The sequence below is a fragment of the Spodoptera frugiperda genome, chromosome 1, assembly GCF_023101765.2.
Source record: "Spodoptera frugiperda isolate SF20-4 chromosome 1, AGI-APGP_CSIRO_Sfru_2.0, whole genome shotgun sequence".
Lineage (NCBI taxonomy): Eukaryota > Metazoa > Arthropoda > Insecta > Lepidoptera > Noctuidae > Spodoptera > Spodoptera frugiperda.
Genome location: NC_064212.1, coordinates 124,954 through 150,104, shown reverse-complemented (window position 1 = coordinate 150,104; position 25,151 = coordinate 124,954). Strand labels below are relative to the sequence as shown.

At 42.9% G+C, this 25,151-nt stretch overlaps 1 protein-coding gene across 2 annotated transcripts in view; it reads right to left on the bottom strand.

The window, feature by feature from the left end:
* The window catches only part of LOC118273142 (neuroligin-4, X-linked), a 53,579-nt gene that overhangs the window by 13,837 nt on the left and 14,591 nt on the right, over positions 1–25,151 (bottom strand). For both annotated transcript variants that reach the window (XM_035589948.2, XM_035589949.2), the window contains exon 2: positions 11,414–11,458. The gene's annotated coding sequence lies outside the window, so the exon portion shown is untranslated. The remainder of the gene's footprint in view (positions 1–11,413; positions 11,459–25,151) is intronic.

The window sequence follows — 25,151 nt, the reverse complement described above, 5'->3', positions numbered from 1 at the left end:
ACTCGAATGGGAATTGTAAAGGCGCTTACATCAAAAGCCGATCACACAATACGGAAGTGAGGAAACAATCATCGAACACAAACAACAGCCGCGCGGCGCACGCACATCGCACGCACATCGCACGCACATCGCACGCACCTCGCACGCTCCAAGTGTTCCTATTCAAATTAATCGCGGAGATTTGGCAACATTAGTCCGAGGTGGAGACGCTCCGTGTCTAAACGTTGTCTATACAAAGTTATCTCTGTGAGAGGGACTTTAGTTTTTGTCTCCTCCCGTCGGTGGCGGTAACAAGACTAATGGTCCTCCCGTGTCGCCACCAGACGACGCTCGACGCTCGAGAGCACCCGTCACGCATCCTCACATTATCCTAAAGTGTCCTATTTTGTTTTCTTTTCTTAATCCACTTCGTTATATTACAGGAACCTCTATTTTTAATATTGTCCTATTTGAGACCCCAGTACTTGAGGCTTTGATTTTTTCATTATTCATTAATGTTTTAAAATAGAATCTTTAAACTTCCAGAAAGGTTTCATGCCTTGATACCAGTACACAACATAATCCTTAAAGTTAGTTTTATAAGTTTGGTGAAAGGGTTGCGGGCTGATACTGGCAGTGTCCGTGCGGAGTGGATTGGAAGTGTCGACCTGGCCACCTGTTAGGCACGGAGCCTGGGCTGCATACTAAACTAGGCTCACTCGAAGGGTCAGGGCACTAGGTACCAAACAGTTGTACAATATGTAACGTGTACAAATATAGATAGGTATAGGATGGCTGATACGATCCTTGGAATGTCTGAGCTCTGTGTTGCCAAGGGCTTGTAATGATGATTCTTTTGACTGAAATGTCAAGATTCGTTTCCATAAATGCTTTAACTAGTTATCAGCACAACTGCCAAATTAAATTTCAATTTCAGTGTATAAACATAACCGAGAGACGGCAGCTCTAGTTTTGCATTTATAATGTTAACAGTGTGGGATAAGTGAGTGACATTAATGAGTGGAAGCTAATGATCTCCCGAAGGTGTCGTATGGTTTGATGTAATACTTAATTATTATTATCCACGTAGGTATGTCGTTCCTTATATCCCTCCGGTTGTTAGCAACGATTTCTCCTTACGATCAGTTCAGTTATAAAATGTTCAGCTATACAATATGGGCTCTAAGTACTTCCTATCAAATGTTTATAATGTTGTGAAAAGTTCTATCGATGATTTTCTTTTCCACTACAAAAGAGAATTGAAATAGAGTCCGTAATGAATACAAATAGCTCGTTGACCGACTGAGAAGAAGCCATTCTCCTCAATTCGTAGTAATAGCTTGTGCGGGAGGTCGCGTGCCGCGTCACGCTAATCTTATTTTTACGTCTGGAATCTGCGTGATGAGGAGGCACTGCCTACTGCGACGTTGTACAAGCGCTGCCTACTACTTACTGGGAAGTTTACAAGAATTTTATATAGTCGGTCTGTTAGCGAGCTGATACTACGTCAAGCAATATTTATAAAGAAGTTGAGACCTTTTTGCGTAACTAGTATCAAAACGTAACAACACAAGTCTGTTTGGGCACAAAGTTCTTTTATCCTTTGATTTTCTTTTTCACGCCCTCTATCTGAAGAAATATACGACACATTCCGCGCCATTTGCATTCCGTCGGTGGAGATATAGGCTCGGTATCGGGGTCCCAGGTACCTCAGGGCCCATATCGTTAGAGCAGGGCCCGGCGGCGGCGGGGCGGCGGCGGGGCGGCTGCGGGGCGGCGGCGTGACGGCGGCGATACGTCGACGGGTGCGAGCGTCATCTGCATACGAATGTTACAACTCCGAGAGTCTCGGTTACTCAATGACCTCCAGTTTTTCTTCGATAGAATTTCGTGGAAAGGCGAGAGGTGAGAAGTCGTTCCACTTTAAAGCATTCATTGTTTGTTTTAGTTTGTGGCCGTTTTATTAAATTCTTTCAGAAAAAGTTCTTTGTGTAAAGAAAATATCGGAACTTGAATTCTGTGAAAATGCTCTTTTTCACTGTAATACTTCGTAAACAACTTTTGTGATGATGGCCTTTGACATTTGCAGTGGAGACGGACTGATACACAAACAGATCTATTTGAGGACAAGTAGATGAGCTCCTACCTACGGAAATTAACATAAAATATTCTGAAACGTCGCAGAAATCAGCATCACTTAGTTGTATCTAAGCGTCGGATGTTTGTGTACTAACTCGAGGGGAGTGCTTATAAAATGTAATCGTGTTCCACCTGCGTTGTCGCGTTGTCGCGTTGTTCGGAGTTTAATACGTAGTAACTGCGCGGCATGAGTAGTTAGTGTAAACTATCTTAAGCCGATGTTAGTGCAGGCGGGCGACACATGCTGCCAGTAACATCGTTAGCGACGTCTCCGCCCGCGACGGTTATTACACCCGCTTAGCAGACAACTAGCTGATAGTATCTAAATACACATTCACATTATCTACGTAACGGTCCATTGATTAAATAAATAAGCAAATCCTTGCGTTCCTGGAAGTACTCCGGGAGTTAGCACAAGTTCTGAGAGCTTGTTACACCTTCCAGGAACACAATGTTTATACAGTTGTATGGCATTATGTATTGTAATCATTACACATGATGGCAATAACTGAGTATCATTCGCGAAAGTGTTTGCAGTATAAATAAAAAACGATGTTTGCTAAATTACACGGCCGGCCCTTCCGTGGAGCAATCTAGGTCAGAAACTAGCCGACAGGCATTAGTAGCGAAATTGAATGGAAAGCAATAAGATATTGGTTGATGGAAGGGCTCGCTGGCTCGCTGGCTCGCTGCGGATCTTTCACCGGCTGACATAAAACAAATTGCTCCGAGACGAAACGCGTAAGCAATGGACGTTTGCCTTCTCCCTCATAACTTATTGACATTTCTTTGGGCCGTCGAGCAGAAAATAATTGTCTGAGAGTCGGGCAACTGTGTGACACCGACGTCTATTTATATCACGAAACAAAGATAATGTTATACTGGTACTTGGCACAAACCATGTGTCACTACATAGTGCCAGACAACAATGTAATCTCAACACATTACCACGGAGTGCCCCAACTGTGAACGCTTAGCCTCTACTATCTCTCGATTATTACATTTTAACACAATAAGGTTTTTATATTAAAAGCGTAGTGATGCTATCATTAACGTAACAGATTTCAAGCTCAATCGTTTTTATTTAGAACTGGCCATAACAATCTAAGGTGTAACGGTAGGACCTGATATAAAGCGTTACACATATTACGCTGATTGTGTGGGAATGTTCTTTACACAAATACCGCGGACATTTTGGAGACATACATCATGTTAATTTACGGTACATTATTTAGGCAACCTGGAGAATGACGCGATTAATGAGATTAAGAATCTTTCACTGTACCGTCACTGTTCAAATGAGCTTTCATCGCAAGTTCCCGAACGAACAGGTTGTACTTAAAATATGGAAATAATAAGGTCCCCTGAAATTTATGAAATATTCCGTCCCAAAAAATGAGGACATTTGATTGGATAACGCGGGGCACACGTAACGAAGGCCGGCTGGAGCGGAGCCGGCAGCACCGCGCCACGCGACGCGACCGAGGGCTCACTTCAGCTGCTCCCTCAGACGTCATTAATTCAATGGCATCGCTTCCCTCTCTAATGAGGATTATAATATTTGTCTGTCCGGGCAGCGGCAGCCTCGCCCGGCAGATACACGTTATCAATTATGTAGTAGCCGGTGTTTTGGCAACAAAGCTGAACTTATTATCTCCGGATTATTTGGTTTATAAACAAAAATACTTTTACCGAAGCTTTGTCTTGTGATTAACGACGCTACGTCGCACAAATTACACCGCTTCTGATAATTACAAAGTTAATACATTTTATTTTCTTTCCTAACTTTTAATGCTTTTTGTGTTTAATTTCTTAATGGTAACGATAATTGAGTTTTTAAGGAAAATAAGAAAATCCTTTTATGAAATTTTTACAACTCTGGGCTTAAACGTTCTGGGAAACTACTGCCGAGTTACTTGAATTGTACTTAAAAAAATAACTTAGATAAGCGTACTCAGATATTGAATCAGACGCCGACTTTGGCTCAAATGAGTTGCTTACAGTTTCACTACAGAATACAGCCGCAGCTACAGGTAGCTGGGCACCAAGTAGTACAGCGCTGTGTTGTCCGTACAGCTCAGACGCTGCTGGTATTTATTCGAGTTGTCCAAATACGCCGCCCGCGCCCTCTGGTGGCGCCCGGCGAGCCGAGACACGATGTCGTTAGGTTTTAATTACTTTTCTTGAGTGTATGCTTTCCTTGCACAATTGCTTCAGCACGACGTCAAATTACATTGCCATGTTTTAAGAGAAGCAATATGAAAATTGTCAATACAGCGAATTAATATTGTTTGTAAGTATAATTTGTCAAATGGATGTTACAACGGGTACCCGCTGTTAATGATATTGTTCCAGTCAATTGTGTGTCGGCCAGTGTCGGCGCCCGGTGGCGGGAGATGGACTCCCTGCCGGCGCTCCACTTAATTCCCTCACATCAACTCACACGTGTTCCCGAAATAAAATGTTTTATTTGCCAAAAGGGTAACATCATTGTCCCGCGTTACACCTTTTTACATAATAACAACAAAACGAGCTAAATTACCCAAAAACAAATATGTTTCTGTATGAATTATTATGTAATTATTGTTCGCGTAATATTTTTGAGCATGACATGGGCGCCGTTACACCACTCATTAACCAGCCTTTGTGGTGATGTAAACAATGGAGGGGTGAGCAGACTCCAACAAACGACTATTCAATTTATTTCTGATGGAGCCCCGAGATACGTGGAGGGTAATAGACCATGTACACACACATCAAGTCTTTTTAAGCATTAAACAATGAAAGGATTTCGTAAAGGTCTATAATTCTATACAACTCCACCTGATATGAAAGAGAGCGATCATTAACCAAGTTACAATGACAAAGTACTGAACCCAAGCAACCAACACTGGTACACACCGAGTGTCACGGAGCTCCATCAATTAGGCAGGCCGTACTTGTCGCAGTAATTAGAAGCTGTTTGCTGTTCGTCTGAACGTTTAGCGGCCGCGGCCTGCGACTGTCTCCGATCACTTGTTCCCGTAATTACTCATTAACAACTGTCAGCCAATTAACATTGGGAGATGATAATAATTGTGTCGCGCGGTGTACACTCAGACACTCGTCAATGAGTCGGGTGTCGGGTGTCGAGTGTCGTGACACAGACATCTTGATAAACAAATACTTTGTAGAACCCCTTTTACGTTATTGTGGCGTGTTTCCTTGCGACTCGTCTCGGGGGAAATTATCACTCTCCACGAAAGTGATACGAATTTGATCGTTTCATGAAATATGAGTGATGAATGTGTGAGGGCCGCGTCACACGTCAGCCTCCGCCCGGACACACACACACACACACACTTGTGTAATGTCTACCTATGTCGTAAACTTTAAAAATAGATTAGCCAAGCACGTTAAGTTAGGATTGTAGTCATGTAACACTCTCTTACCTCGTGTTTTACCGCGGTACATATTTGGTACACAGCATAACATTGTGTATAAATTATTAACAGCGTACAATAACACATACACTCGTAGTGCCCTCAGAGCACAGATAATTTATTAATGACGAAACTAGCGTTGTTATATTAATATTCAAATTATGGCGCACGGATATAGCCACTAATTTGTGGCGCCGGCCACATGTCGTGGTTACCGTACTACCGATACATATTCATGTACTAGACGGACAGCCGCAGCTCTGTGGGCGGGTACCTAGTGCCACGCGACTGTCTTGTAGCGAGCTGCGTACTGTGACCTATTGTGTACCTGCTGACCTCTGGTCGAGGATAAGTCAGAACACATGATACTTCCAATTTAATTTTTATTTACCTACTTAGGTATGTTCTGGAATGTATTTCATTTCCATCGAACAGAATAAAAGATATATTTTAATATGTGCTGTCGTGTATTGGTACTTGGTGACTGAATAAAGTAGCTTGTTTAGGTACTGACGAGTAGAGGAGTGAGCTATTCAATATACTGTCTCGAAATTATAGTCACAGTGTAACTACGGTGAAACCGAAGCGATTTCATACCTCTGGCGAGTTTCGTGAATGGGTTGTGGACAGTTACGAAACAAATGTTTGTTCTTCATCAATAAAAACATAACGAGTCCAATTTGTAAGCAGACGGAGCGACACATAAAGCTTGTACTCGCAAACATCTAAAAGGTAATTTTATATTCGCACATAAAAGAGTTATGGCAGTTATAATTGTGTGTCATAAAAGTGATCGATGTTCGCGGCTGGTGCGCCATGTTCCATGTACCTCGAGCCTATATGTTAGTGTAGTACATGTATGTAGTACATCTGTACGCATGTAAGTGGTCTCCAGTTTTTGTGGGAGCACTAAAGTGGCTCGTAAATTACGGCTGGTAATGTCCCCGTCCTGGAGCCGCGGGATTGCTCCGCCCGCGGGCTGCTGTCGCAACACTGTAAAAGAAAGGGTTCCTTTGTCTTACTGCCTGTGTCTCGTCTACCAATTACTAACGAAGGAATTGGATTTCTATTCACAAAGTTAAGCAAGCCATAGAATCACTAGACATATCCTGTCAATTCTCTGTAATCACATTGTATCGTATTGCAGTGGCCCACGTGGCTGGTCACGTGGTTCATTGTTTTGTTGGAAAAGATTCACCAGTGTCAGTAGATTTCCCTCACCCGTGATAATAATGAATGTATTATATTGACGCCGCGAAAGTTTTAACTCAAAGAGAAAGGGGGTGAATAGTTGAGCGGCCGAAAGTTTAACACTTCATGCATTATGAATCGGCAAACGTTTGGCAACCTGCGGCGCGTGAGGGCCCGCGACCCGCGCCCCCGCGCCCCCGCGCCCCGGGGGGGACAGATGGTGGAAGTTTAATGTCAATTTACACGCATGTCGGAGTTCAAGTGACTTGGGTAAGCCTTCCAACAATGTTGTAATTTAATATTACGACAATACGCGGCGAGCGGCGCCAGGCGGCACAACTTCCAAACAGACATTAGATACAATTTGAAAAAATAAAGTAATTCGCGAGCTGCTATTGTAGGCGCAGATTCCAAAGGAAAAGTTTAACGTTCACGAAATTAAATAACTATCTTTCATAGAAGGCGAACACGAGCGTGAAATAAATTAGCGGCAAATTCGCGCGAGTTTGACACAAATTGGCCGCAGTCTCAGCGCCTCCAGTCACGCCCGGCTATTTCGTGAAAAAACCGGCAACTTTGTAAAACACCCACCTGCCCATTATCAAAGTTTGACAAGCGTCGCGCCGTGAGCTGGGAATAATATGCAGCGCGGGACATGGCGCGCCTTTAATGACTTTAACATGTACGTGTACGGTGTCAAATGTATGTAAAACTGTATTGAAATGTAAATAAAATAAGAAAATATGTGCGTAAATAAAAAATTATGTGAAAGATAACAATAACACAACACCCGCCATGCTCTGGCGACTGACACGATATTACGGCACATTACGGCTGCCGACTCTGACTTTGTAAACTTCATTTATATTTAAAGCAACATCAAAACCAAAGCATGTCAAAGTGAGGCCGCGTATACATACCTATATACTACGTACCTACATACTACGTACGTAAAGTTAATTAAGAAAATGTTTTTAATGATAAATGAGATCGCGACCGCGCGCGGGCCGCCCTGAGCCGCAGCCGTCGCGTCGTGTTTACAAAGAGAGGGCTCGGCACTCCTCACTCGTCAGCTCTCTCACTAGCAACGTGAGCCGCCCGTGAGGCTTGCACTTTTATCTTCACTCAACATCAGTTTTGGTGTACTCAAAGGAATTAACAGACGTGTCGGGGTAACTTGGTACCGTCAGTAGCAGCGCCGGTACGGAACTGTGCGATGTACGCGTCAGACTAGTGCAGCATCAGATAGCACAGTGTGAGAGCTCCACAGCCTTTGTTCCCACAGGATACAGGTCATTGGGGGGCAGGCTGCAGGCTACAATGTAGTTAATGTATTCAGTTAGTGATATTGACAATTTGATCAGTGTTCTACGTATCACTGCTACAAAGCGATTACGTAGTTACCGATGATTTCAGTAACCATGTAATCGCTAACTAATACTAACTGTGTCTGAATGGACACTTCATCAATAAATTAACGAATATGATTGATTAATGATAAACTATTCCTTAGATTTTGTTCTGAAAACAAGTGCGTTATTGGGTTTTATCAACAGCCCGTAAGTAGCCACTGCTGACCAAAGGTTTCTTCTTATACAGAGATGGTTCGGTTGAGTTGGCAGATTCAAACTTATAATTAGGAATTATAAGCCCAGGTTTTCTCGGGATATCTTCCTTCACCCTTTGCCAGTAGTGTCCAAGTAATTTTAGAAAGTATATATATATAAGTATAATTTGGAAAAAGTCACATTGGTACTTGCCGTCGGTAGGTTTCGAACTACAGGGTGATGTGAAACTCCCTTGGTAGGGCAATATAAGTAATGAAGTGAAGAGTACTAGGTTTAAAGTGTTATGTAGAGTTGATGCTCAGGTTACTGCGCTGAGTGGGTTAGAGTGCGCTGACGGTACGAGAATATGAGTTACCCACACAGCCACGTAGGGGGCTTTTTGTAATACTATGTGTAACGTATTGTATGTACCGAGCCCCACACTGCTGTAGTAAATGGGGCTAGTTTACCTTCCCTACTAAATACCACACTAATTAATATATTACACTTAAACTATTGTGATAGTACTTTATTTCATAATGCCCACATAATATAAGCCCGTACGAGTAACGTCCCGAGCGAGTAATACAGGCTGGTGTTGTGGGTACAGCCGGTGACTCTCTGTCAGAATAAACCTAGGCAGCGAGTTCCACGCTCGCCACGTTGCGTGGGGGAACTGTACTGCTGGTCCACAAACAAGGTCGAGGTGTCGTCAGTACCCTGTCGCCTGTCGCCTGTCGCCTGTCGAGGTCTGCCTTATAGCCGGCGACGTTGACAAGTGGCGCCTCACTTAATTCATGTCGAAACGTCATTAACGTCAGCGCTCATCGAGAATCTAAGCTCACGATGATTTATATTGTACATTTATTATATCAGTTATTATATCATGCCCCCATACCGCGCCTACTCTATAACAACGCTATTTATTTTTTAATTTTCCGACACAATGGAACTCTTTGCTCCCGCCGAGTCTTTTGTCGCTCCTGTTCCTCCATTGACAGCTGACAGCTAAATAAAAGTTCAGTAAAAAGCGGAGCGCGAGCACCCAGTGAGCACTGAGCGAGCACTTAACTCTTTATTCAGTTTGTCATTTTTCCACTTCAGTGTCACCGGAGTACCTTCCTTGTACTCAGTGGCGGCAGTTGTCGCTCTTGGATCAAGATCATTTAATTGTAGAAGAACTGTGTGTCTTGTGAGGTGTACACAAGTTACGTTAATAGGGAGCACGAGGACGGGGGGGGGGGGGGCGTGGGCCGGGGCTTAATTGCCACAAGGTACAAGGTACAAGGTGATGTTCCCAACAACTTCGGAATATGGCGGCCATTATGATAATTAAGGGAATCATTTTAATGACACGATTTATGACAGATACGGCGGCGGCGCGAACATGCGGCCACTCATTCATAGGTTGCGGCACAAATTAATTGATCATTACAAGTACTATAAGCTCCACCTGTTCATTTAATTAAAATGAGTTGTCTTCAAACGAAGGTCAGGCGATGTCAGCACTCCGTCTTTGTAATAGACTACACGAACAAGTCTTTAAACTTTACGACACACACTTTAGGCAACAATTATTTCAGTCACATTCAAACTAGAGCTGCCTCCAGGCTGAATACAAAAAGAGCTGAGCGCCGAGTGCTCGGCCGGCGGTGTGATCAAAGGCTAATTAATTGGTGGTCGGAAGGGTTTAGCGTCGCCATCAAGCAGAGAGAAATATTAAGCGTCGCCTTGCTTTGACGGCGGCACGTTATTGTCGCCGCGGTTACACTGAGGCACTATCAACTGCTCGACATACGTCATGCGTCACTTAGTTGCCCTCCTGTGAGTGCCACACACTACACAATGGAGGTACATATGTCTGTTGCCCTTGCAGGGTCGCCTCGTGGAGGGCCGCGGGACTCGGAGGGTCGCTGCGAATAATTCAGCACTCGTGATGGGCCCTCTGCCTCAATAATGCAAGGTACGCAATCACTCGCTACTAGTACATGTTCACACCCACACCACACGTGCCCTGTGTGCTACCACTATTGACGGTCAACGGATCGTTGCCATTCAGGTTTATGTTAGGGATTTTACTAAAGTTATCAATATCAGAAGGTTACTTAACAAGTAGAACCTAGGAACCCTACTATATGTCTACGAACATTGAGCCCCTCAGTGAATTGGCTGCCGGTTGTAACTCGGTAACAATCCGAGACCGCTTCATTAGTCAGTAACAAAGATATCAACAATCGTTCCAATAGAGAAAACCAATCAGCAGCTAATTCCGTTGGTATAAGCAAATCGGCCATTATTCTCCACTTCCGATGTAATACCGCCTCCGATCGGATCGCGGACTAAATGGACATTTTAATAAATTAAACGCTCCAACAAATGTTTGAAAAGAAAATGAGAATTTACGTGCAGACGTGGTGTGCTGGATCAGCGAGTGTAATGGAAGCTTGGGGCGGGGCTTTACATCGGCTGTACTGGACAAACATCGAGCTAATATGTACAAGGGTGCTACATACTATATTGTCTGGATATACAAAGAGACTGACCACTGAGTAGGTTTCGGTGTTTATTTACAAAATAAATTAGTTGTCGTCGGCGACCACAGTCTGGATCAACTTTTGTTTATATAAGGTATATATGTATAGGAGGGAATTAACTAAAAGACGTTAATGAATTAAACGAAGCCCCCAGACACAGTAATGGCAAAATAAGTTCTAATGAAAATTCATAGGATCGGCTCGCTGTGTGGTAATGGAATTAAACAGTTAGGTTTTATAGAGCGAGCTTAAAGGATTACTCGAGCAGATAAGGCGCTAGGTAAATGAATAGCCCTGGAATAAAGGAATACAAGAAAGCAGTACGTGTCGGTGCGCCACACTGCACGCCCGCAGCCGTCCGAGGAGGAATTATGTTCCTTCTGTATTGTGAGTGAATGAGCTGAATGTTTCTCTACGTTAATCATAAAATAAAAGAAAAATCGTAGACTACCAGAATACTAACTTGTTCTAGCAGCTAGTTTCTGGTCACTGTTTCATGTTAGTGCTAGCCAGCGTTAGGTCAACTCTTGTATTGCTTAGTTAGTCAGTGGCCGTGTTCTACTATAATGAAACTGTAGTTGTTTGTATGATTCCCACTCACCCCATCAGGGAGCACAAGCGTGGTGCGGTGCATGTCTGCATTTATCTGGAAAAGGAAAACATATATTATGAATTGGGAAATAAAATTACTTAATTTTATCTATTTGCTAAACATTTAGCCGAAGTCTACACCATTGGAATAATGACAACTGAGAGAGGTGACCGTTTATTGTGTACAGTGTGCAAACAAAGCGACACATTTACAATTCACAATGAAACACGCCGGCACGCCGGCATGGCGGCCCGGTCCGCCCCGACACGATCACTAATTGCTTCTCAAGAAGAAACTAAATCACTTCGCTCTGCCTCCACGCTGGGAACACGCCGGGAACACGCCGTGAACACGCTGGGAACACGTTTCGCCGAGACAATCCGAATTAGTTTCTGCCGAGACACACAATAGCCAGCTTACATCAACTGTGAGACCGTAAGGCTACTGTATTCTAAGCTGCTAAGACGGTAGTTATTATTTTACAAAGAGATCGCACGAACTAGACCGGCTCCTGTTACTAGTACACAACTCTCAAAGTGTGTGAACTTATGCTTTGTCTTCGGATTTGTATTTGTGATCAGATCAGACGTAGCGACTCAAACTTAAGTCTCACAAGCTCGCTACACATCTGTAAATGACCGATACGAACACTTTGTGTTGATCTTGTGCCTCATTTTCATATTTTTGTTGCACTATTATAATATTACCGCGGTGTAATATTTCCGCAATGTGAAGCTCCGCTGGGTAGTGCGCACGAATCACCTGTCCTGGGGGAATACATGCAATCATCGTTGTTAGCGCAAATTATTGGCGTGTTAAATCAATCGGTACCTACGGTCGGTAATGTGTACGCACACACAACATTATAAAAATATCGTATCAGCGAGCTGGATGGTAAATCAGTCAACCACAAATCAGGTTACAGTGAGATAAGGTTTCGATAAAAATAACATACATTGGAGCGTGTTGTTAGCTTCCATTGTGTACGTATAGGTACCTACACTTGTGTACCGGGTACATGTATATGTATATGTGTGTGTATAGCAATAAAACAACAAAGAGTACAGGCAGCGTCAGTAAAAGTTTGATGGATGGAGCGCGGGGCTCGATTAATGGTCGCGCGGCCGGTGTGTGGTGAACTGGTGAGCCCTCACTCAAACACAATGCTTCTGACCATTTCTGAAATATCGGGATTTTGAATATTTGTGTTGTTACACATTTTATTTTATTTGAAGAATAATTTCCATTGTAAGTAAAGTTAATGAGGCACGTAATAAGCGATTCCATCTCTCTAAATGAAATAAGTATAATTAATGAGTAACATCTCAAGTATAATTAGTCAGGGGAAACTTTACCCGCTTATAGACAACTTTCTGAAGTATTTCTCGTGAATAGCTCGGGATATAGAAATACTAATAATAGAGAATATAATCACGAACATACCACATAATAGACGCTGCATACAATCTGCCCCCCCCCCCCTCCCATAGCGGGGTCCGCTCCCCCATCATCCGATGTTTGCATAACTATCCGTCGAGGTAATCTCCGCTAATATTAGTTTGTCAAAATATTCCCCGACGTATCATTGAAAAAGGAAAGGGTCCGGGTTCATATAAAATATATTCAGAGTCCAGGTAACCCCCAATTGTTGCCCGCCTCCAATACTTTTCTATTCGATATGAGATCGCTCCGAGATTTCTCTCCATGGCCTCCACATACCTTTTTCCAAGAGATTAGAGCTTGATTAAGATTTGGGAATATTCTCGGGGCACGCTATTCACTCTGCGCTTTGGAACTCGTATCATATTTACCTCGCATCTGTGTCGAAGTAACTGGAATCGACTGCTACTTTTTGAAATTATGGAATATTATATGACTAACTTCGATTCCCAATTAACAACCATAAGATATTATGTTCGGTCACTAAGTAGGGGAAAACATAAAGGTCTTACTAGACATAAGTTTAATACATAAACGTTGTGAGTGACACAGTCGCAATGTATATTATCTACCTATATATACATATGTACACATATTGTCTATATCAGCTGGGAATAACAAACATATTCCGTTTATGTTACAAAATGTCCCCACACATGACGTTACATGTTTATACACACACTAAGTAAATATTTATTAGGACGTAGGAAATTAACTAGTCGCTTGTACGTGAGCGAGGATATTATCACCAAATGTTGGGAACGAAGTAAAACAATTTACGAACAGGCATTTTTACACTGTACACTAATATTACTAAAATGTAGTTTAGGTTAATAAATTATTCACACGCTCTGGGTGAATTTCACATTCGAATGAGTCACCGCAAGTTGCCTCGGTGTACGATGTCCGAGCTAGTTCTAACGGAGCTAACAAATGAGAAGGCGCTGTCAAACGGTGCCAATAAAGAGGAACGACACAAAAAGGCCAATTTGCCGCCTCCACGTAACGAGTTTGGCTATTAGAGATTCAAGCCACAAGCCGGGCTGCGGCCTGGTGCGGCCATCGCTCAATGCTGGCTGATTGCAGTAACTCCACGTTGGTAATGTCCATCAGAGATATTGTACGGGCCTCCACCGCCACGTCGCCGGAGATCGGTGTTCCTACAACTTCGTGCTGTGGTACAGAACATGTCGTGTAGTGTGGCTTGACTGATAATGTAATGTAAATACTTGTACTAAATGTAAAACGATTCTTAAAATCGCTTTGGTTGCATAAACATGACAAAACATGGTTAAAAATATACAGCTCGGAATCGATATAACGACTAACTACTATTTTACTATCTTGAAATGGTTATTTTTATCATTTCGTGCTAATAAAAGCTCTAACTCTATATAGGAACACGAAATTTATCAAACCTTTTAAAATTAGAACCTGTTTAACAAATTACCTAGTTTGTAGCAAAGTGCACGTGGAGCGAGTAACTCATAAAATGTCAGCTAAGAATTAATTACTCACGGCGGGGATGACTCCACGCTGTAATATACGAGGCAGGGCTAAAGACTGCGGCCATCGACAGCGATACGGTACCAGTACCAGTAGCAGTAGCAGTAGCAATACATATCAGCCGCCGCCGCGCGGAGAACAAAGCGAGAGATTTATAGCATCCTCCGCATTATGTGCCGCGAACCAACTATTTCATAACTTCACACAATTTTACTTTACTGTACTTCGTGTGAGTTTGTGAGTACCTGCCGCCGCGGGCCGAACTCGAGGGAACTTAACTAATGAGTGCATCGCGGCTTCAGTTGCACTCATACTTGCGTTACTTTATAAACTTTTCCTTTTAATTATCTTGCCTATAAACTCATCACTCAGCTATAAACTATAGCCTAATTAAATAGTGAGTGAATCCTTTGCAGTAATCTGTGTTGTGTGTGTGTGTGTGTGTGTGTGTGTGTGTGTGTCGCGAGCTGTCGCCTCTCACGGCTTTAATTACTTAATGAATTACGCGATAGTATCGGTCCCTTATATCCAACATATGTAATTACATCATACTATATGCCGATAGATACGCGTCTAATATGTCTGCAAGTAGTTGTTACATAGTTATACTGCTTATCATTTAACTACATTTCAACGATACCATTTAATGTTATCGACTGCTTCCGAAGTATTTCCGTGCGTGGTATTTATTCCCGATACATACGTACCGCACAGCTAAGCATTGTTTGCACAGAATCAATGTCAATCTCGCTGGCAATGCCTCATAGCACCACACTGGCTGATATTGTAATGTCGGTAGTAACAATAACACGTGGTAAGCAGAGCTTTAATCCAATCTCCCTGTGTGGCAGCCGTGATGGCAGATGTCAGTTTTATTTAAAACAACCATTACCGTATAGTTGCTAATTAACTTTGAATTTCAAACGAGCCTCACGCCGCGCCGTGCCACTGTAATTATAACTTGCATAAAATACTTGAATTTTCCAATATTGTAATTTCGTACAGCTTGGAATTAAAATGTAAAGCATGTTAATGGAAAGTATTCACAGTTTGTGACAGCGTAAAATTAAACGACGACGTGACGTGACGGTAGCTTCACTCACATACAACGCTCCTCACTACTACATATATAGTATATATATATACATAGTAGCCCTCACTACTACGTAGGTATATAGATCACATACTTGTAGACTCCGGTCCGATTCCTTCTTATTATTTGATTTTGATATTTGATTATCTATTGATTGCTCAATCGTTCGTATTTTATAACTTTCTTTGTGATCAAAACTTTCGCTTCAAGTGATACATACAATTAAACAAAATTACTTTTAAAATAATTGTCTGCGGGAACATTCGCTGAAATGTGTCTCGTTGAAACTCGGCAGCGCGCGGCGCGGAGCTAAACCGATACCGATTTACATCAAAACAGTATTCTCGAAGTGGCAGCAGCTCACATGTAGCCTGCTCACACGAGACACATCTCAAAGCGAAGGAATAGCGAGTACACGCGGCTCTCTTGGTGATCACATCCCAAAGTAAAGCGAAATAAAACATTCCGCGACGGCTTTCTACTAAATTGAGAAACAAACTCGGTCAGGAACATAAGTACACTAAGTAAGTATATAAGTTTCATCGCGAGAATATACATTATACGTGTCGAGGAAACTCAAGCAGCGCTCGTCATCCACGATATAGCTGCTGCTATACAAATACTATATGTTTCAGGATATATTTTCTTATTCACTAGTGGGCTGTCTATTCAGCGTGTAGTCTTGGCGCTACACATTTATAATCTAAGTAGCTTAATGTAGTGATATTATGTGTTGGATTCAGTTAGTGGTTGTAGTTTATGAGATAGTGTTGAGTAAGTTTAAAAGATTTAAAAGTATTTAATGTGAAATATTTTAAGGTTTAGGTTACCAAGATTTCATTTCCATTATATTCACAGGGTAAGTACGTAATTGTTATATATTTACTTTAATCCGCGTATCCATTTTCATAATTTAATCTTATGTTGACCGAACATTTTGGTCTTTACTTTCATAACTATTGATGACGTATTGTTCAAAATGCCAAATTACTAATATCTATTAATGCTTCATAGATTATGTCCGGTCAAGCACGAGTTCTAATCAATTACAAAGCATTCCGTAGTACGCTTAGTAGCGTAACAGACGTAGCGGCGTAGCTCTCGTAGCAACGTAGCGGCGTAGCTCTCGTAGCAACGTAGCACTTGTAGCGGCTTAGCACTCGTAGCGGCGTAGCATCGAAAGATAGTACAATTTTATACGGTAGTTTCTTGTTTTCTTTTTCTGTTATAGCGACAACTGAAGTTAATTGTAAATTAATATAATAGCCTCGAATACTAGACCCTACAGAACTGTCCGTACGAGTAGCACACAAATGTTTATTTGGTCTGACGCTGCAGCCGCCGGCGCCAGCGCGCGTTCCATTCCAAGCATTTTTAACTGTTTTACTTTATACATTGCGCACACAGTTGCGGGAATTTGTTAAATACTCGCGACCACGTGACACAGCACCAGCGATACTGTTTATTTGTGTTCATTATTAATTGTGCTCTACTGTGTTACACTCGTGCCTGTATTGTATCTACACCGAAATAGTTTTCTTGTATTACAATATTATATGAAAACTTTCGGTTCGTAAGATACAACCGACTTATGAACTACATAAATAATAGAATACGGTCGTTAACAAGTTCCACATAGTATGTAGTGTAACGATGTCCTTGTTGTTGTATAGACAACACACAAGCCGGCTTTGTGACTTCAGTAACATGTATCAGAGTAACTTCTTTTAGCTATAAATACTTACATAATACCTAATATGCAACAATACAAACCGGTTTAATAAAGGTACCTGAAAAACCTAGACAACCTCAAATTAATTAACTCGCCAGTGTATATAAGTACTATACCTATAGGCTACGCCGGCCTGTGCCCTCGTAAGCTGGTCCTTCCCTTCCCCTGTGGGTGAGGGTACCCGCGCCCGCGACGTCTTCAATTTAACCTTCCAAACACACATTAAGTATTAAATATCTCAGTCCGCTCACCGCATTATGTATACAACGTATAATTTCAGGCGTCTCCTTGAAAGGAAGTCATTTATCAAGCTTTTAGACTCAACTTAAATCGTTAGCCCTCCATGAGGAGGCCACAGATATGATATAATGGACCCGCAGCATTAGGAGCCGCCAGCCGCCGGCCGGACACTGAACAATATTTCCAAAGTTTTGTATTTAGTGGTAACTTTAAGTACGCGACTACCGACCTACTCGCGCACACTCGCACGACGCTTTGTCACAATAATTGTCGGGTACCCGCGGGCAGCGCCGCGGGGCATCCTGTAGCTTGGATATAATTTACACCAGCAAACAAAAGCAACTTAAAAACGTTTCCTTTGTTAATCCATTAAGTAAATTTAAGTAAAAATGAGAAAATGTTCCGAGATACAATGAATAGGAGCAAAACTTGAACGAGGCCGGATCGCTTTCAAATCCCTGAGAGTGAAACTTTGAGCGAGTAATAGATTAATATGCAAATAAGTGCGACTGCGGGCCGCATCGCCCGCAGCGCCACCTCGCGCCGCCGCCGGGAACCAAACGCCCATTAGTCCTCGTTTCATTAATTCTATTACGAACGATATTACATTGACGAAAATGTTCGCGTTCAGTCGATAATGAGCGGTGCACCGTGCACCGTGCACTCGTTGCATACACACACTGTTGTTGCGGTACTAGTGGGCGGCATCTACTGCATCAACTCTGTGTCAATTAGATAATAATATTAGCTACTACAAGTTGTGCTGTACCTGGATCACTAGTTCATCCATGTACAATGTGCAGTATCCCTACTCATAAAACCTCGTCAGCTAAATACTAACGGGTTTTTGATCAATTCATCAGCTGCCGTCAAGTTATAAAAGTTATTGATCAGTAAACAGTTTGTTGCCAACCAGTCTGTCTTAGTTAAGCAGGTGTTGGCTGATTCTAAAAATATAATAGCTAATCTAAAATTTCATGAAATTGAAACCTCCTTTTTGTAACTAATTGCTTTATCTCAAATCCGTAGTACTTCATTACAAATTACTTAATACTAGGCACTTTATCTCAGTACTCATACCTCAGCAATCTAGGCTCGCTAATGACTGACTACATGACTACGTTTTAAAGTGGAGTTACTGCGAATAATTTCGTCAGGCCGCGGCATTCCTCACCCCGCCTAGGCTGGCGGCGGCAGGCGGCTGGTGGCTCACATTCCGAGCTGAAATTCTGCCGAGCAATGAATGAGTGTTCTTGTAATTTTAGGTCGAGACTGCTTTTGTTTTTGCGTATTCACAAATTAATGGTCCCTCCGAACTGTTCGTTAATGGCCGACATTTTTCACGGAACCTAAAAATCAAGCGAGCCTTGACACAGGTATTTACACAGTATTGAGCAATGAACATATTGCTTCACGATAGGTATTATGTATTAGACCAACAATTTAAAATGAATGAATGTATCTGAACATACATATATCCTGTGTATAGTGATAGAGTAGATAGCACACTCGACTGGAAACTAATGCAGCGCATACAACGCTTGTTACATTATGAATGTATACATTTATCTCGAGTACATCACACTTGGTATAATTGGTATTGGTTCAGGCATCGTCCGCTAGCTGTACACTATAGCGAGCTGGTGGCGAGCTCACAAATACTGCGCGGTGTAATGTTTGCTCCCAATTACATCTCGATATCATGGCCCTAGTTAAACATCAGCCAGTCGATGACATCGTGCCGTGTAAGGCATAAACAGAACAGAATAAATCAGATCGAGCTCGTCACTTCTTGAATATATTCAACGAAACACCCAATGCGAGAGCTGTGCTAATTGGTACTGAGACTCTGTACACTTCAATTAAATGATACTGAGAGAATAAATTAAATTATTATCACGTGTTATGACATAAGAAATCGTATGTTACGTCTGAGGCATGCGCGAGATGCGTCGAGAGAGAGCAGCTGATGGGAAACGGCAGCCATTTATGTAACCTTAATTTCCTTTTTCGATTATTCGATAAATTGGTATCGTGACATGAATGATGTATGCTCCCCGCAGCCGCGTGACGGACGATGTCCGGGACACATAAGCCTCTGCCGAGCCTCTCTTTGTGGCCGCTGCCTACATCCGCTCCCTCGGATTGTCGAGATTGAAATTCCGGCACTGCTGCTGTCACACATCAACCTATATTGTGCTTTATTCCAGTAATTTGGCAGATTTGGTGACAAAGGGTTCAATAACGTTCGTATTGTTAAACGAAGTGGAACTCTCCGGGCAGGTCTGTAACTAACCTAATTTTAAGTTTTAACGTTATATTATGAAAAGCATGTTAAGTTCTCATCATAAATACGATACAAGACAATATGCCCGGCGGCGCGCGCATTGAATATAAATCACAGAGTCCCCGCGGCCTCGGCCTCCGCTTTAGAAAAACCATCAGCCTCCTCTCTCCACACATTTGTCATCTCGATTTACCGATTTTCAGAAACAGAAGTGAGTGCGATTAAAACTGAGCACTCTCTAAGTTAACGAGGCTTACTTTGATAGATGGTCACTCAGGGCGGCCACTCCATCCTTGAGTGCATATCCTAACGATCGTCCGGATTAAAGCGAATCTGTACAGCTCGTTTGGCATTGTAGCCAATTTCCACGCTAACAAGAGAACTGCGACAGATTGAAACATAATTGGGAACTCCTTTGAGGATCTTCGAGTATTTGTGCCGTCGGAAACTAATTCTAAAAATCGAAAATGAAGTGTTAAATTGTTCACTTGACAGAGAGGCCGAGAGTTGTCGCTGCGAATGTTCACGTACGTGTTTTGGAGATCCAAGATCACAGTAATCAATTCAGCGAAGTGTTGCGAACAACGTCGCGACGCACCATTTAACATACACATCAAGCGCTCCGTGAATAAGCTGTTGAGTATTTACGACGGCAGCCTTTGATGTAAAAGGAAACGTTTTTGTGTAAAAACGAATTATTATTGGCTGTAATCGTTTCGCTGCCTGCACGCTCCGTGTTGTGCGTGACAGATATATTACACGCTGGAGCCGTGGAGCTCGTCCCGACACACTCCCACCACTCGTGTGTGTATCTGTACAGCCAGTACAGTACACACATGGCACGGAGCGACCCCCAGCGTGCTGGTACTACTGTGTGAGACTCCGAGGCTTTGGCAAAGTTTTATGTGATTAATATTTCGCCGTTTGTTGTTCCGCTCTGTTATGTGCACGTTTAATTTTGGCCGTTATTAGCCCCGTAATGAATCTCTTTTCTTTCAACCTCCCGATAAGTTCAGAGACAAAAGCTTTTGTTGGCGCGACGTATAAATAAGCCGGTGGGCTATAGATACTCCGCGGGGTGCTAAACTTTTACCACGAGATTTACGAGCACGCTTAATCTTGCAGATGACCTTGCGGGCACAGAGTTTGAAGCCGTGCGGTGCAAACTTCCACAGCACGGCGCGGCGCGGCCGGCGCTGCGAGCTGCAACTTGCGAACAATTTAAAGTATCCGTGTCCCGCGCGACTTGTCGCCTCGCACCGCGCGCCGCGCCCTGAAACAAGTGTCGTGTCCGCGCCGACGTTACTGCCGCTCGTACTTTTATTCTCGGATCCTCTCAAATGTAATAACGATAGACATTTAGCGCGCCATCGAAGTGAAGCCATTACGGCTCGTTGCGGAGCATTTGTGTGGAAACGTAATGGTCAAAGTGAGAGGAGATCGTCGCGAGTAAACACGAGTGTCCGCCGTTATATGTCATTCTTGCAAGTAAATCGGGTTCAAAAGAAAATGTTTGCGATCGTAACATCCACATTTCCAAATGTTCTGGCTCAGCGTCCGAGCTCTTCCTTTATTATTGCAGACGTTAATCTGAACCTTCCAGCGCCGGGTCGGCCACTCGCTCCCCGAGACAATCGTCTCCTCTATTTATTTTGGCTCCGATTTTGACCAATATTGGATCGTTTTATCTCGCCCAGTTTTACGACTGTGTCTACTCGCTTCCGAACAATATCATACGTTACTTCCTCCCCATAAAAACAACGTCGTCTAATGATAAGACGCACTATTATTATATTTTCGCAGAGCAGTCGTTGAGCTGCAGGCTCCCCCCCCAGTCGCGATACTCGGTCTTGTAATCCACTTTGTACGTACTAATGAAGTCGGTAACAATTAAACCAAAAACAATATTACCAACTCTACCCATGTTATGAGAATATGTAGAGACTGGATCTAAATAACAACTAAATTATCCACAGTCCATACAATTGATATAACTTCTAAAGTATTAGCAGCTACAGCGCTCAGCTCGTGCAGCTGTGTGTGTGCGCGGCGCCGCGTGGAGCCGCGCGGGCCGGATCATCCATCATCCGCGGACGGCGGGGATTTTTATCCGCAATTGCGAATACACCAAGGCGAAACTAATTTATTTGGTGCGGTAATCATTTGCGCATTGTGTGCCACGACACGGATTTCAATAGATTCATTCACGACGCCAAGATAAATGGAACCTACAACGTTTTGAAACGAGTTCTCTCTGATGTCGGAATATTTAGGAAAATGCAAATGTAGGTGAGTGTTTACCAGGGCATCTATAAATAAGATGATTTTCATAATAAGCTCGAGGCAGAGGGCGAAATAAAAGCGTATCACGATGGAAGTATTGGAGCCTCGTCAGCGACATCGGCGGCCGTAAACCAGTCCCTCTCGTAAAACGAATTTAATTCATCGTTTCCACATTAACGGGGGCCGAAGGGACTGATGATGATTTCCTAAAAATGATGACGTCACAGTGACCCGCCGACGCTTCCTTTATACATATAGGTACTATGTGTGCTATATTACGACGTCAGTTTGCATCGCTTTTTATTTAACTAAGTCAGTATTTCAAACTTCGTGCAGATTTAATTAATGTAGTATTTGGTTATTTCGACGTCGACAGATTTTTCTTTTCTATCGTTTTCTTCAATTTCTTGTACATTAACTTCATTTCAAAAAATATTATATTTCTAAATGCCTACATAACAGATGAGTAGAGAGCTACCTGGTAGAGAGAAATAAGTTTAGTGCCTATTACGAAAAATAAGTAAAGAAAATAATATTTTACATGTCGAATTAAAGCCGAAACATAAAAACTGAGTGCTCATTTCCATAAAAGATTTTAATACACTCCGAACAGTTCCACAGAAATTACCTTTCTTTGTGAATGGTATTTGAGAGAGGCGACAGACGTCGGTATCAAAGGAGCTCGCGAATACTCCCGTGTTGACGATAAATGATGACGAAAATATTTTTCTCGTTCGCCGGCGCCCCTCGCTACGATATTGGTTTTTGATAACGTCACTTTGCTCCTTTAAAACGGGATGTTGAGATAAATTCCCATCAGTTTTAATACAAAGCAACAAACGCGATGTACCGCGCGGCGAGCGGCCATTCACCCGCCACGCGCCGCCTCCGTGATCTGATCTACCATTCCGTTTAGAGGATCAAACCGTTACCAGCGCGGTGTGCCATTCATTAGCGTTTCTCTTCTTTTCGACGCTGAGCGTCTATCTGTGTACACTGTGTACTTAATTTGACAGAACGTATTCGTTCCGATTCCTTTCCGTTGTCATCAATCGTACCTATCTATGATAAGATTGTTCGATCTACAAAACTGAAAATGTTAGGAATGGAAGTGAACATGTATTGTATTATGTGGACCCGATGAGTATCACATGACAACACATTAATTGCTTATTTGTTCATCATAATTATACATGTGACACTGATTGTTCAAAATAATTTATCTGCATATCCCAGACTATACACGGCACACAGTCCAACTGCTAGCAGATCTAGCAATATTCGTCAATAGTTCCCCCACGGACCTACCGCGGCCGGTACCAAGGTACCGCGCTGTCACTCACGTTCAATTACTCACTTGTTCCTCAGGAATCTGTATGAAACGTCACGACTGTGTGAATTGATTTGATTCGCATTACTCCGCGTCTCTTCGCCGAGTCCCCTTTAATATCTGCTCTCGGCGGGTGTCATTCTGCTGTGACGTCATCAATCATCGAGACTAACTTTTCTCAATATATTTTTATCTTTATTGAACTCCCTTTATTTGGAAGTTCATCAATGCGAATTGATTACTACGAGTATATGAAAAATGTTGAATTTGTTGGATCGTTGTTTTAAAACATCGACTAGGATTTATAAGAACCTTGGAAGTTTCGTTATAATATAACTACAGAGTTTACTTTCCGGGAGATGGTCTCCTTGCAGTAAGGGTCGCAATAGTAGCTATCTTTACCGTCTACTATACTTAGTAAGAGTTACAAATGTCATGCATAAAGCACCGGTGCAGCGGCTGCAGCCTGCACTCTACTCCCGGCGACTTGTTACGGCTGCACATTAAGCTGCAGGAGCTGACTCCGCGACACTCCGGCAGATTGCTTCATTTTGTCCGAGCCGAGCTGTGCACTCTCACTGCTACCGTCGTGACAACTTTGTAAATAACAAATGTATACCAGAATCCATTTAAACTTGCCCTTATGCCTGATTTACTTCGAACGTAATGTGTTCACTTACAATCCGCATCTATTATACACCAGTGGTGTCATGAGTTCTGTGCTGCTGTAGTGACTTTCTAATTGTAACGCAATCACTAAACTTGAAAGATATGAGAAGGTATTGAGGTCTCAGCCAAGTGTCGGCTCTTTGTGAATGGTTCAAGTGTTACGATTTGTAGTAACAAAGACGTCACACACTGAGAATGTGCCTCACGTAGACGCAGGTATCACTCCTCCCGCCACCCTCCGCCCTCCGCCCTCCGATGACTCTACAATAACAGCTGACACGTTCTGTTTTCCTTCCATCCTCATCGTAATACCTCCCCGTGCCATTCGCTGAACATTGAAACGCGATATTATTTGTCGGGATTTATATATTCCCCGGGGCCTTGATCACTGGGTGACAAGTGAGGAAGCAATTTCTATTCGGCTCGTCCCTGGCGACTGGCTCGAATAACTCGCGAGATTTGTCTGCGTCGGGAGTCGCAATCGGCAGTCGGCAGTCGGCAGTCGGGTGTCGGGAGTCGGGAGTCGGGTGTCACTCACGCTATATGATGATGATGAACCTGCCCTACAACTCGAGTTCTGAGGACGCGACTTACAACACCTTCTTGCGGCTTGGAGGAAGCCATTTTGGTCGAAGTACCGCAAAATATATTCAAAGTTCGTACTTATGGAATCTCGATGCTTCCTGCTTGTGCAAAACAGCAATTACAAGTCGACAGGAAGGTATAATAAATACGGAGTCATTGCAAAGCCCAACACAAGCGCGGCGCGCGGCGCGCGCTGTATCTCCCGGGCGGTCGCCATTCGTCACCTTTTTGTTAGCGCCGGGAACAAACCGGGCCGGCTTTTGTTTACCGGCCACCCATAAATCAAGTACTCTTCGACAACTGATAACTTGCGGAGAGCGAACTGATGAACTGTAGGAACCAGCGACGGAGCAGACGGTACACGTTCCAATAATACGATAGTAACAGCTCGACACTAGTAAAGTTACCAAGTTGAGTATCACGCCAGACTTTGTTATCAAAATTACATTAAAACGTCTCCGAGTGTCATCGAAATCAATTGCAAATAATAGCTGAAGAGAAAAATTGTAAAACACAATTGAAACACAGTCCGGTGCCGGTTCGTTGGGCTGCTTTAATAAAATAAAATGTCTTTTGTCGAGT